Source organism: Acanthopagrus latus, chromosome 10, assembly GCF_904848185.1.
Source record: "Acanthopagrus latus isolate v.2019 chromosome 10, fAcaLat1.1, whole genome shotgun sequence".
In the NCBI taxonomy this organism is placed as follows: domain Eukaryota; kingdom Metazoa; phylum Chordata; class Actinopteri; order Spariformes; family Sparidae; genus Acanthopagrus; species Acanthopagrus latus.
This window is the reverse complement of record NC_051048.1, coordinates 14,239,144-14,251,945: the sequence shown is the minus strand read 5'-3', so window position 1 is coordinate 14,251,945 and position 12,802 is coordinate 14,239,144. Positions and strand designations below refer to the sequence as shown.

The following is a 12,802-nucleotide window of genomic DNA, read 5'->3' as shown; positions in this document are numbered from 1 at the left end:
TTCTACATGCACATCAAAGAATTCAGTCTCAGCTTGCTTTGTTCAAGATTGAAAAAGTTACTTACCGAGGGACAAAAGAATTGTATGAATCTCCCATTAGCTGAGCAGCTGTGGAGGTTTATGTGATGTCACGTCGAGGGATTTGTGAGTCACACATGAGAGAGGGATATAAATCTGCTAAGGCTGACTGTCCTCACCTCATCCAGGTGTGTTGGCTGAATCATCTCATCTGAAGAAAAAAGCTAAATGTTAGGGGTGGGAAATTTTCTGATTCTTCAATGCATCGTGATTCTTTCTAGAATGATTATGTTGATTTTACAAATAATAATAATAATAATCGAAATTTTAAAACTGACCTTAGTTTTCCCGCTGCACCATTCAGTTAGCCTGATGCAGAGCGCTCCAGAAAGCGTCTGCTGATTCTCTGCTGTACAAGCATGCACACCAAACACGCATGGGAGTTGTTTAGTTTGACTGGTGACAAAATGGCTGCAATGGCTAGCACCAAGCCTATAAGACCAGCATCAACTTCTTTGAAAGCTACTGTATGGCAGCATTTTTAGTTCCATGAAGTCGAGGGGAGAATTGACAAGACCTACACAGTTTGTAAGGTGTGTGGAACTCAACTTAAATACTTTGGCAACACAACTAACTTTAGAAACCACCTTGCGCGATACCACCCAGAGTTGGGAGAGAAGCAGCGATCTGTTGCAGATGCCAGCCAGAGAATGATCGAGCAGGTGGTGGCACAGCTTCAACCGAACTCCGAGAGAATAACGCAGATTACCAAATCCATTGCAAGTTTTATTGCAATGGATTAAAGACTGTATTCAGTTGTGGAGAATGTGGGTATTTGGACGATGGCGTTCACTCTAGAGCCAAGATACAAAATACCATCTCGGTGTTACTTCACTGACACAGCCATACCAATGCACTACAGTGAAACTAAAACATACGTTTTGGACACTTTGATGAAAGCGGGTAGGTAAGTAGCTATGATTTAGTTTGAGAGCTGATACATAGATCCATAATGTGTTGAAATGCAAGCTGCATTGATTATTGCATTGATAATCAGTTTAGAATCAAATCACTGACCTCAGAATCAGAATCAAATCGAATCGTTAGGTGCCAAGAGATTTCCACCCCTACTAAATGTCTCCTTAATGACTTTTCTTACTTTTTGAAAAACTTAAACTAGACTATGCAGACCTTCACAGCCCACCTTTTTCTAGTGTCAGTGGAACATTGTTACTCTCACCACTATTGTGAACCTTTAGACCGGAGACTTGATGTAGATTAAAGCCACCTGAAGCCCTCAGTGCTTCAGTGCGTGAGTCCCTGGACTGTGCTGAAAAGCAGCTGCTGTTGGTGCGCAGCTTTCTGCAAAGAAGAGAGGAAGTAAAAAGATCAGTCTTGACCTTTGGTAGAGCCTGCTCTGGCTCTCTCACAATGCCTTAGAAACGTAACACTGTCTGTGACATTTACTCTCGATGGTGGTGTGTAGCCACTGTATTGCAAAGAATAGAAATGAGTAAGAATGGAAAGCAACTGGATGAGCAGGTTGCAGATTTCAATACAGGGATTTTTTTTTTATGGAGTCTATACGTGTTGACCTGTGATTCTATATGGATTTATTATGACTACAATTGTCCAGTCACTGAAGGAGCATTTATTTAAAGTACTACAGGACTTAGTGATCAGGAGGAAAAATACAGATATTCAGATGGTCATCAAGCTTATCAAGTCTGAAAACATGGCCACAGCTGGACCTTTGTTGGTCATTGTCCATCATCAGCCAGTCAGACATATGTTCTTCCTTTTTTATAGGGCTTTCAGACACATGAGATGATGCAGACACAGTCAGCTGTAATATAACATGCAGTTTGCCTCCATGTCGTTGTAGTTTGGTATTACAAGTGAGTCAATCTCTAAAAATCTGGCATCCCTATACAGAACAGTACTCACCGTTATTTTGAAATCTAAACTCCCAGGTTGGAGTGGAGAAACTGAATCCTGTAAGGAGTTTTACATCATGATGAGATAATATGGTTTAGATTAGAGGTAAACCTTACTGGCTTTACTTATCTAATTTGCAGAGTGTTTCTACTCTTAATTTGGGGTATTTACAATGGATCATAGCTGATGATCTTACGGTATTTGGAGCACAAACTCTGACTTAAATCAGACACTGACTTCAAGGAAGTTTCCATTTATAGCAAACAATTACACAGTCATATTTGGCAGAATTGGCTCTTAAAAGGAACTCTCAGAGAATCCTAGCAACAACAAGGATTCCTTTGAGAGACCCAATCCTCCGTAATAGACCAGACATGAACATTAAATCTTACTTAAATAAACAATACATGAGGAGGATGCTGGGAGGATGCTGGGGAGGTTGAGGGAGCTGCAGCAGCAAACAGCATTGACTTGAACCCGTGCAACTGATTTGACACCGAGAATGATGCTTATTAATGTCAGGGCTGTTATGAGCAACACAACAGTGAATGACACATCATTGTGATGAGTTTTGCAAACAGCTGCTGCCAGTCAGCCAATACATAGCAATAGCTGTGAATCATCTTACAGTGGCAGTTTTTGAAGGGCGTCTGCAGAGCCATCCATTATGGAGATCTTTATAGGTAATCTCTTTATTTATGAGCAACACATCCTCATACTTAAAGAACAGAGTAGGTTGATTGTTAATGACTCTCAAAATGACATGTATTACAGTTTTTTATATATACATATATATATATAACAGATCATTGGCATCGCAGCCATTATATGACTTTTTACAATTAGTATTGTCCCAAATTAACGAAACTCCATGCCACGTTTTTACTGCTACCTTGGACCAAGGCAGACTGACACACAGACAGACACAGAGCACACACACTCATACATGTTACAATTGAAGTGCTGGTTGGTTGGACTGTCAACATAAAAACCCTTCAATACAGAGAATGCACAAGGAGGGAGGATAGGAAACATCATAGGAAAAGGAAAGAAGGAACAGGTAAACTAAACCAAAAGGAATGAAGGGTAAAAAGGCAAGGAGGAGCTCTCATTAAGATTTTATTTTTTTTATTATAATCTTTAAATCTTTTAAGTGTTACTGCAGTGCTACCATTACACTGATGGTACAACTGGGCAATTTATAACAGTTAGGTTTCATCAGATTTTTGGCTCTATAGTTTGAATTTTAAGTTAAATTTTTTTTTATCATTAATCTATTTTCTCTAATCTATTGCATTTGTTATTTTATTGTTAAATGTGTGTTTTATCATGAGCTTATGCCTGTTATAAATTAGTAATTGAATCAATTTACACATGTTTAGCTTTTTACATTGCACTTGTATAAGCTTTTATCCCGGCAGTAGTGTAAGGATATATGTATACGGATGACAAGTGCCCAACACTTGCAGTATCTCCATATTGTTTCTCTTCTACGATTGACAGGTGATCTTAATAACTGTGCGAGGGGAAATTTATTGACTTTTGTCGTGTCTGTACAGGAATGCCGGTATGAGCTGCCGTCTTGCTCTACTGTTTTGGCCTCCCAGTCAGTGCGTGGGTCACGTGACTGAAAACTATGAATAGCCAGATAAAATATTAAATCATCTGCTGAAACGCACCAGAATACATGAAATGACATCTACTCTATTAAAAAATATAGAGGGACAAACCCCCAAATCTGTTTAAATTGTCCCAATCCATGTGCTGCACTCAGAACACAGTTAGGTACACAGCTGACTTAAACTGTTTAACAGAGCAGCTCTGTTTACATTAGTCTAGGTTAATCTTTGTCTTCTCTGTTGGCCCACACTGCTCCAGTCCAGACTAGAACTCTGTGTCTCACAAATGCTTTGTCTCACATGGGGCGTAACACCAAGACTGCATCGCCTTGGTTTAAAGGGAGGAACCCCGGTTCACGCTGACGTCATTATGGCATTGTTTAGGGTAACGTGAGGGTCAGTAGAGAGTGGCAGCTACTGCCATTGCACCTGTGAAAAGCTCCCCTTCAGACAATGATTCTTTGTAGAAGAAACTGCTCTATCTTTAAAAGCCTACCTGTCTGGTAACACCTGTAATCAGTGTGGGTGACCTTGAGGGGCCATTGGTAATTATAACTGAGCTGAGCTGTGTTGATAGCAGCTGTGGAAAAGTGCTGAAAACCATTTTTCTGGTCGGCCTTCAAGTGATTTCATGACGCATAACCTCCATGGGTTTGGATGCTGAAATTGTCTCACTTGCAAGTTCAATGTGAAGTTTTGTAAAATGGTTGTTTAGTTCATGAACTGGGGACATAATTTTCCCTGCGCCTGTTGCGTGAAAACACCTGAAAGGCAAAAATGTGTTCTGCGGGAGCGACGCATCTTGAGTCAAATCATTGTCTTTTATTGTATTCTCAGTGTGTGCTGCCTGTGTGGGCGTAAGCATTTCCTGCGCCTTCCTTTTATCTGCTGGGTATTCCTTCTTACTTCTCACGAACTAACAACTCTCAGGAGTGTCATCAATCCTCTCTTGGCACTTCACGCTCGAACAGAAAAGGCCCCCTTCACATCCAGGTAGAGTCATGTTCATGTGTGGTACATTAACGAAAAGGACGTTTTTTTTTCTTTGTACAGACTATAATGATAAAAGCCCTATAGAAATGCAGCCATTTATTTATCACCATAGAAACTACATTTCCTGCCAATGCGCAGGGCATCATTGCTTTCTTGTATGTTGTATCCTGCAGCATAGCATTGTCCATCAGCAAACAGTGACAGTGATTACAAGTTGTTTGCTGCAAGTGTGGATCAAACCTCAAAACGTTTGTTAAGCGCCGTGTCCTTGTTGTGTGGTTGCCCGTGTGAAAATGTGAACTGCATGTGAATGATACTATATCCCCCCATGCATGTAAATGGAGAAATTGTTTAGTTGTTCAGTGTGTTTGCCTGAAGGGGAGAAAAATGGGAATATAGTTCCAGTCGACTGTGACAATTGGAGAAATTGAGAAGGAGAGAGAGGAGGAGGATATCAAATGGGAGGAATATCTGACATGAATAATACACCTGCATTTCAAAAGAGGACACACCACCTGCCTAGGCAGTCCTGCTGGTGCTCCAACTGTATGAATATGTGTGTAGGAATTAGACCATGCGTTTTCAGCTCCTGTGTGGATGTTAAATATACCATGTTGTTTGAAACAATAGAATGTGCAAACAGTAAAAGCACATCAGTCCTCAGCAAATGAGGAATCTGTAGCCCCAGTCAGCTGAAATGAATATAAAAGCTGTCACTGTACAAACATTGCAACTGAGGAATGATTTATTGTGCGAGAAAAGAAAAGCTATAAGGTGTCTTCCACCAAATGCTATTTAGACATGCTATTTCTATATATAAAGTACATAGATATACAGGAGAGGCATAGTTTATAACATCCCGGACTATCCAAGAGGGACGTGTGTAGGGTTGTTATGAAGCTTTGGGTCCTCCAGATGTTGCCAGTTCCCATGGACTCCCCAGTGGCATTTGGCTCTTCAAGGCTTAATAATGAAGCTAATGACTGTCACTAGTGTTTGATTAAACCTCTGCCCTGGCAGCCTGAGGGCTCAGGTGTACTGGCTGTAATTAACACATGGTAATTAATTTACTGAGGAGGTGGAAGAGGATAAGGGTGCCTCAGAGGTTAAAAAAGCACTTGTTTGAAGAGGTGAAATGAGCTACGGCACACTGCTCAACTGCCGGTCTGATGAAGAGGCATGCCTTCAAATTATGAATCCTTTTAAACCTTAATGTCGCCTGCTGTACATCCAGTCCTCTTAGTCATCCCTGTGAGTCACTAGTGAAACTTTGTCCAGCTCCAGAGGAGGCCAAACAGCCCCAAGACTTGAAAAATCCCCACCACCATGTTTCACTGTGGGATTAAAACACTGCTGTTCTATACATACTTCTCATTATATCTCCAGTTGTCTCCTTACTCATCACCCTTCTATTGCTGCCATAATCTCAAAGCCCACCCCAAGTATTTGGACTCTTTTCACCTCCTGAGAAGTGGTTTAGAAACTGCTGTTTGTCCTTTGAGACCATTGCTAGACAGCCAGATCATGCTTTGGATACAATTGATTAAGTATCTGTAAAGTATTTTTAGGGTTCAATGCACTGCCCTCTGATTTGACGCTGAGAAGATTCCTCTTTGCTTAGAGTAATAATTTTACTTCTGACACACTATTGTCTGACCTTTCTTATCTCCAGGTCAAAGTGACAACATTAGAGCTCTTAAACGAGGTCTTAGACCTTCGGATCCCATTTTTTGTCTTGAAAAAGCCATTTTGTTAATTCTCCAAAAGACAGTATGTCTGCAATGCAACTGGTTTCAAGCATTTCATTTAATCAGGGGATATCATGATACTTGTAGAGAGTTAGGCCTCATTTCTGTCACTTGAAGCGTGTAACTATCTTTCCCCCACTGGCAAGTTTTCTAAAAAACAAGATGATCTTTATAAAACTCAATTCAAACCTAAATTACTTGTTGGCGGGGGCTTTATTTGCAGCGATGTTTGATGCCCTCTTGCTCAGAGACAGCATAAAGAGCAGCTGGATATCATTAACACAGACTTGTCTATGGACCTCTTCAAGACAGGACAATACCTTTGCACAGAATATGAGCTGAGGGTCAAAGGTTATCTCCTTCCCCTATTCCATATATATTCCATACCATATATCACAAGGCAATCAAGAGCACCTTCCTGCAACTAAGGGGGCATGGAAGAACTGATTTAGATGATTTATATGTGTTCAAAAGCAAGTATCGATTTGTATAGAATTAAACAGATAATGCAGTGAACATTTCAATAGAAGAGAAGCTGTATCAAGAACTATTAAACTGAATTAATTTGCAAACTCAATCCACAGAGAGCCATTAAAGTCTGAGCTCTCTGCCTCAGTTTTCTGCACTCATATAGACCGGGTGTCCCTGTTCAGTCTACCGTATATATCTCTCTAGCGCTCATCCTCTTGCTTTCTATCTCTTCCTCTGGCCTTTGTATTTTCCTCTGAGCCCTGCTTCCTCCCTTCACCGTAGCGCTCTCTTTTACTTCTTTTCATTCCTCTGCCTCCACAGTGACTCTCCTCTCCTGGCTCAGAATCTCTTTATCACATAGCTGCTCTCATCATCAACTCTTTTTTCATTTTTCTAGTCATTGCTCTGTAATCAGGGACACCCACATGCCTGTGTCATCCACAAACACATACATGACACACACAGTCAATGCATAGATAAGAGGTGTGTGGAGATTAGTCGTGGGAGTGTTGTCTCAAGCAGGCTAATATGAAAGAGAATACAGAGGGGAACAGTGGCTCCACTGTTCACACTACTGAAAGCCACCTCAGCTAACACAGGTTTGTTTACATCACAGCAGATAACCACCTCAGTGAACACACAGCGAGGCAGGCATGTGAGAGTGGACATCTCCGCTAACACTGTAATGCTGTAGATGAAGCATTACTGCAATCCAGGTGGTGATAAATGTATCATCAGAACATGGTCAACACAGATCCCATTAGAGAAGATTTGCAGGTGGTTCCAAGATAGCCTAATACAGAATATTATGACTGTTCATATGGGGTGTATAGGTAGACATAGGTGACCATGAAACCAATATAATAATGCAGTAAGGGGACACAGTAAACCTGGACACTAAGGTGTCGTAAGAGTGAAAAACTCAAATGCATCAATAAAGATGTAGAAGGAATCAGGGGGATGCAGTGATTATAAAATGGCCACTTCCTGGGAAGATTTCATACCATAGCTGACAATCAATCATGTAAAGTTATTAATTTAAATTTTATGATGTCATTTTTACACATTCATTAATGTGAACTATGAAACATCTGATCCTGTTTTTCAGCACTTTTAATGTCTTTTTAGGACAGATAATTTCGCACAACGACATGGTTATTTTCCTCTGACTTCTTTAGATGCCTCGCCAAATGTAACTTCAATATAATACAAAATAAAGCCATACATGGTGAATCTCATCCAACAGCACATCAGCAGTAGCACTGATTAAGATGCTCTGGATTTTTATCAACCCTTCAGATGTTGCCAGGAGGCATCTCAAGGTCACATTCAGTTGAGCAGCTCCAAACAATTCGCAGTTGCCAGCTCTCTGCCCTCTGCATGACACCTCCAGCTTCCCTGGACACATCAGTGTGGATGATAATTTCTTTTGTGTGCCTCACCACCTTGTTGTGTGTTATTGTCTCTCTCGGCTGTGCCTCACTCAGCTACAGATCAATACATGTCTCTGTTTTCAGACTCACAGGGGCACATGAGTGTCTCGGTGTAGGCGGGTGCGATGGAGCAACTGCTACAGCTATACTAAAATGTGTAAAAATATGTTTAGCTACAACGACTGGCACAGCAAATGTATGTATTCATTCATTATCTGCCACCCCGTTTAGGGCTTCCTGCTGTGGGGCTTGCCAAACCTTACTTTGTTAAGTACCAGTCTCTGCCATGGTTCTGCCTCCAAGGTGTTCTTGTGTTTCGTTGTGCTACCTCAGGGCAGCTAGCCAGCAAACAGTTCCTCTCCATGCTATTTATTCTATGTTTACAATCACATTGAATAATATGGCTTAAACTAGCGTTGTCTGTAATTAAGTGCTCTGATTGTCTTTGCATGTGTGGCGTTTTCTTGAACAATACAGTGCTACCTCCCTTACAAAAACACAGTACTTGGGTGCTCATCAAAGTACAAGCTGCCAAAATCATCCTCGTAGCTGAAAAACATCCATTCTCCAGGGGAAGCCTTCGCAAGTGGCAGTGGTCCAATCCTACAGAGCCCGAAGGAACAGCACATCCTGGCTGAAGGTTGCTGCCAGCTTGCTCTGTCTGTCTGTATTGACTCCGAAATCCTAGCAAAGGTAGCTGTGATTACCCGATTATTGCACAGTGAGTGAGCAGCTATACTTCAGTTCGTCTTTCATGCCACACGTTTTTTATAAAATGATATACATTTATTTAGGACATTTTCCCATAATTTAGTCAGTGCTCAAATAAGATGGAAGGTGCAGGTGGCTGTGATCACTTCTCTGTTGCTTGTTCATTTCTCTTATAGTGTTACAGTACTGCATCCAAATGTGGGAAAAAATTATTCTCATTTATGCATAATCTACAATTGATTCTCAAGTCCATATAATAGAAAATAGATGAAGGCGAGATGTTCAAATGCTTACATCCTCAAAGTATTGTCCAAAGTACTGTGCAAAACCCTAATATATTCAACTGACATTGAAACATGTGCCCAAAATATGGATTTTTTATGATGCTGCACCTTTTGCTAATTGATCTTTTTATGCTGTGTTTATACTTAAAGGAAAAGTCCACCCAAAAATGAGAATTCAGTCATCATCTACTCTACCCTTATTGAAAGTCATGTCATGGTCCGAACCGCTTATCCCTTTCCATGGGGTTGCGAGGTGTTGCTGCTGGAGCCAATCCCAGCCTTGTCTCAGGGCGAGGGCAGGGTACTCCCTGGACAAGTCGCCAGCTCATTGCATTGCTCACTAGTGAGCAATGTGGGGTTCGGTATCTCGCTCAAGGACAATTCAACATGCAGCTCAGCCCTGCCCAGAGCTGGGATTTGAACCAGTGACCTTCCGATCACTAGTCGACCTGCTCTACCCGCTGAGCTACAGCCGCCCGCTCCTTATTGAAAGTCAGATCAAGTTTCACAATCCTCCCCAAATTTCTGGAGTTTTGCAGGAAAATAGAGTGTTGCTGCATTCTCCCAAACAGCTGAAGAAGATGGGGACTTGGATAAAGTGCCCAAATATATATATATATATATATATATATATATATATATATATATATATATATATATATATATATATATATATATATATATATATATATATATATATATATATATATATATATATATATATATATATATATATATATATATATATATATATAATGTATATATATATATATATATATATATATATATATATATATATATATATAAATAATAATGGCTCCATACCCTGAGACCCCACCCTGTGATCCCACACTACAGTGAAGATTTAAGCTTTTAAAAGGGTGTAAATGACATGTTTACAAATTAGTGTGAGATCTCAGGATTGTTTCTCTGTTTTTTCTTTGCATTTTAAAAAAGTCCCTATCTACTTCAGACTGCTGCACCACTGTTCTGATGTGTAGCTCCATACATGTTTTTGGACGAACCAATTTTCCATCAGCATAGCGGTGAGAGGATTGACTGAATTTTCACTTTTTTTTTAACTTTTCCTTTAAAGCTTGTTATACCAATCTACTGCTTTACAACTTCATTGCTTTTATACCTTTTACACAGATACATGTGTACCTTAGTCCTGTTATACCTTTAATTCTTATTGACACACTGTTTCTATATCTGTTCCTTTTAATACAGATTGTATTTTATATTTTATTTTTTATTGCCTTTATACCTTTTATTGCTATTATACATAACACATTTAATGTATACTTACTATTTTCGGCAGTGTAGCCTCCTAGCCACATCATTTCACACAAATGTACTTGTACAACTGGAGAGACATTAAACATTTTGAATGTTGAATGTTAACTGCAAAGAGTCCTAAATGGACACTTTAAGATGTAGTCCTGCAAGTTGTTGTTTTCTTTAAATAAAAATACCCAACATCATTTAATTTCTGAGACAAAATAGTCATTTTCATTATTGTGTAAAACTAATGTTTTGTCAACTTTCGTGTTTATATCTATAACACACTAAAGCTGCAATATGTCTGCCCGGCAGAAGGGAGGCACTGATGAACACCCACTTTGGGACCACAAAGCAGGCAAGCTTATTTTATTCCCAAGTCATTCATCTTCCAAAAACATAGATGATCTTCACTGGCGCCAGCTAGCTCAATTCCTGCTCAGGGCGACTTGGCTTCGATCACTCTCTTTTCTCCCAGTTGTTACTTCCCAGTGCAGTCTGCCCAGAGTAACAATATCTGTGATCCTCAGTACGTTTTTTGCTTCATCTCTGGGACGTTTGCTGATATGTCTAGACTCTAAGAGGGATGGTGATATTGCATCTATAGTCAGACAACTCATAAGAAGGCTGATGGCAGTGAGTCTTTGGTGAGGTTGGTTTCTTTCCAATAGTGTCCCATTTAAGACATTCCTGCTGTGCACCTGGAATGCTTGGAGGTTTTGAAATCGGACATTTCAACTGGGAAACTATGACCTCCAACTTTTGTGGAACGCAGCATTAGAGTGGTAGCATCGTCGTAGAGTTTTGTGATGAAAAACTGAAGCGTCCTCAACAGCAAAATTCAATCCTTTTCTTTAAAATGAAGAAAGGAGACGTGAGTTGATTGATGAAAATGCATAGTCACTGAGCCAGAATAACGTTCTGTCTCGTTAACTGTTGATGTTAACCTTGATGTGAGCTAGCTATTAGCCTGCCTAACTTGTCACTGGCACTAGAATTTGGGAATCTACCTACTACTGTGGCCAGTGGTTCAAAAAGTTTATTTCCCACCATATTCTCATATCAGCATTGATTAATTAAAGTTTCATGTTGCTGCTTTCATACCAGAAACTAGATGAGGTGCCTGAGAAAGACAGTGAGGATGAGGCAGGGAGAAGCACTGAGTTGTAGGTGGGTTATAGGCCCTGTATTAAGGATTAGTTCATTCATGTTTATCAATAATGAGGGTAAGAAATGAACATGATAAGTAGTGAGCACAGTTTAATTCAAAACTCATTCTTAACTGTCACATACTGTCAGTGATGCTACGAGTGAATTGAATTATTAATCAATTTCAAAGTAAACAATGTAAATGTTTTCTAATCAGTAACATTGAACAAAGCTACCCTCTGTTTTTATATAAGATGCAAGGTGAGGAGAGACCTGAGGGAGCAGGCACAGGCAGAGAGGTGCAGGCAGACACAGGATGAGTTAATATAATTAATTATATTATTGTTATAATTGATAGTTAACATAAAATGTATATATGTCATAGTTTGATCAATCTTTTATACATTGTGATTGAAGTTACAAATGGAACATTATCTGTTGATTGTTCCATAAATAATGTGCTATGGATCTATCAGTCCTATTTCTCTAAGTATAGCTTATAGCTAAGTATAATATGCAGAGAGGAAGACAGTTTTTTCTCATGTATATGTACTGACAGAATTTAAAACTAAGCAGGATAGCATGCTTTTAAGTAGCTAGGAATATGATTAAAAGCATATAGAAATGTATAAAATGGTATTTAAATCAGACCCCCACTTTTTTGTGTCTCCCCCTCTTTTCAAACCAATGTTACACCTTTGATTTCAAGTGTTGAGGTATCTACCGCTAGCTGATGCACATGCAGCTCTTACTGGATACATGCTATAGTGCATTCACTTAGAACAGTAAACAGGCAGTTTTACTGGAACTACTTGAGGTGGTCTAGAGGGGTCCATATATCAAACGATTATTCACACCTTCAAGCCAATCAGAAGGTATGGTATATGGTACAAAACACGATATTGCAAGCAAGGGAGTGTTAGAGAGGCTTTTCAAACAATCACAGAGCTGTACTGCATAAACACCATGTATTTCCAGGAACTGACTCCACTGACAGTTAGCAGCTTTAAACAGCCCAGAAGGACACTGGTTTGTGGGGAGCAGTCTTGTGTACACTCTCACATTCATGCACTACATACTAATGTACCCAGACAGCATGTGCATCAAGGTGTGGTGTTGTGTGCCTTGGCTGTATCGTTTTCAGCTGGCTGAACAAC

General features: G+C 39.8%; 1 protein-coding gene across 8 annotated transcripts in view; it reads left to right on the top strand.

Moving 5' to 3' along the window:
* The window catches only part of sorcs2 (sortilin-related VPS10 domain containing receptor 2), a 534,678-nt gene that overhangs the window by 29,268 nt on the left and 492,608 nt on the right, over positions 1-12,802 (top strand). The gene's annotated exons all lie outside the window — the stretch shown is intronic.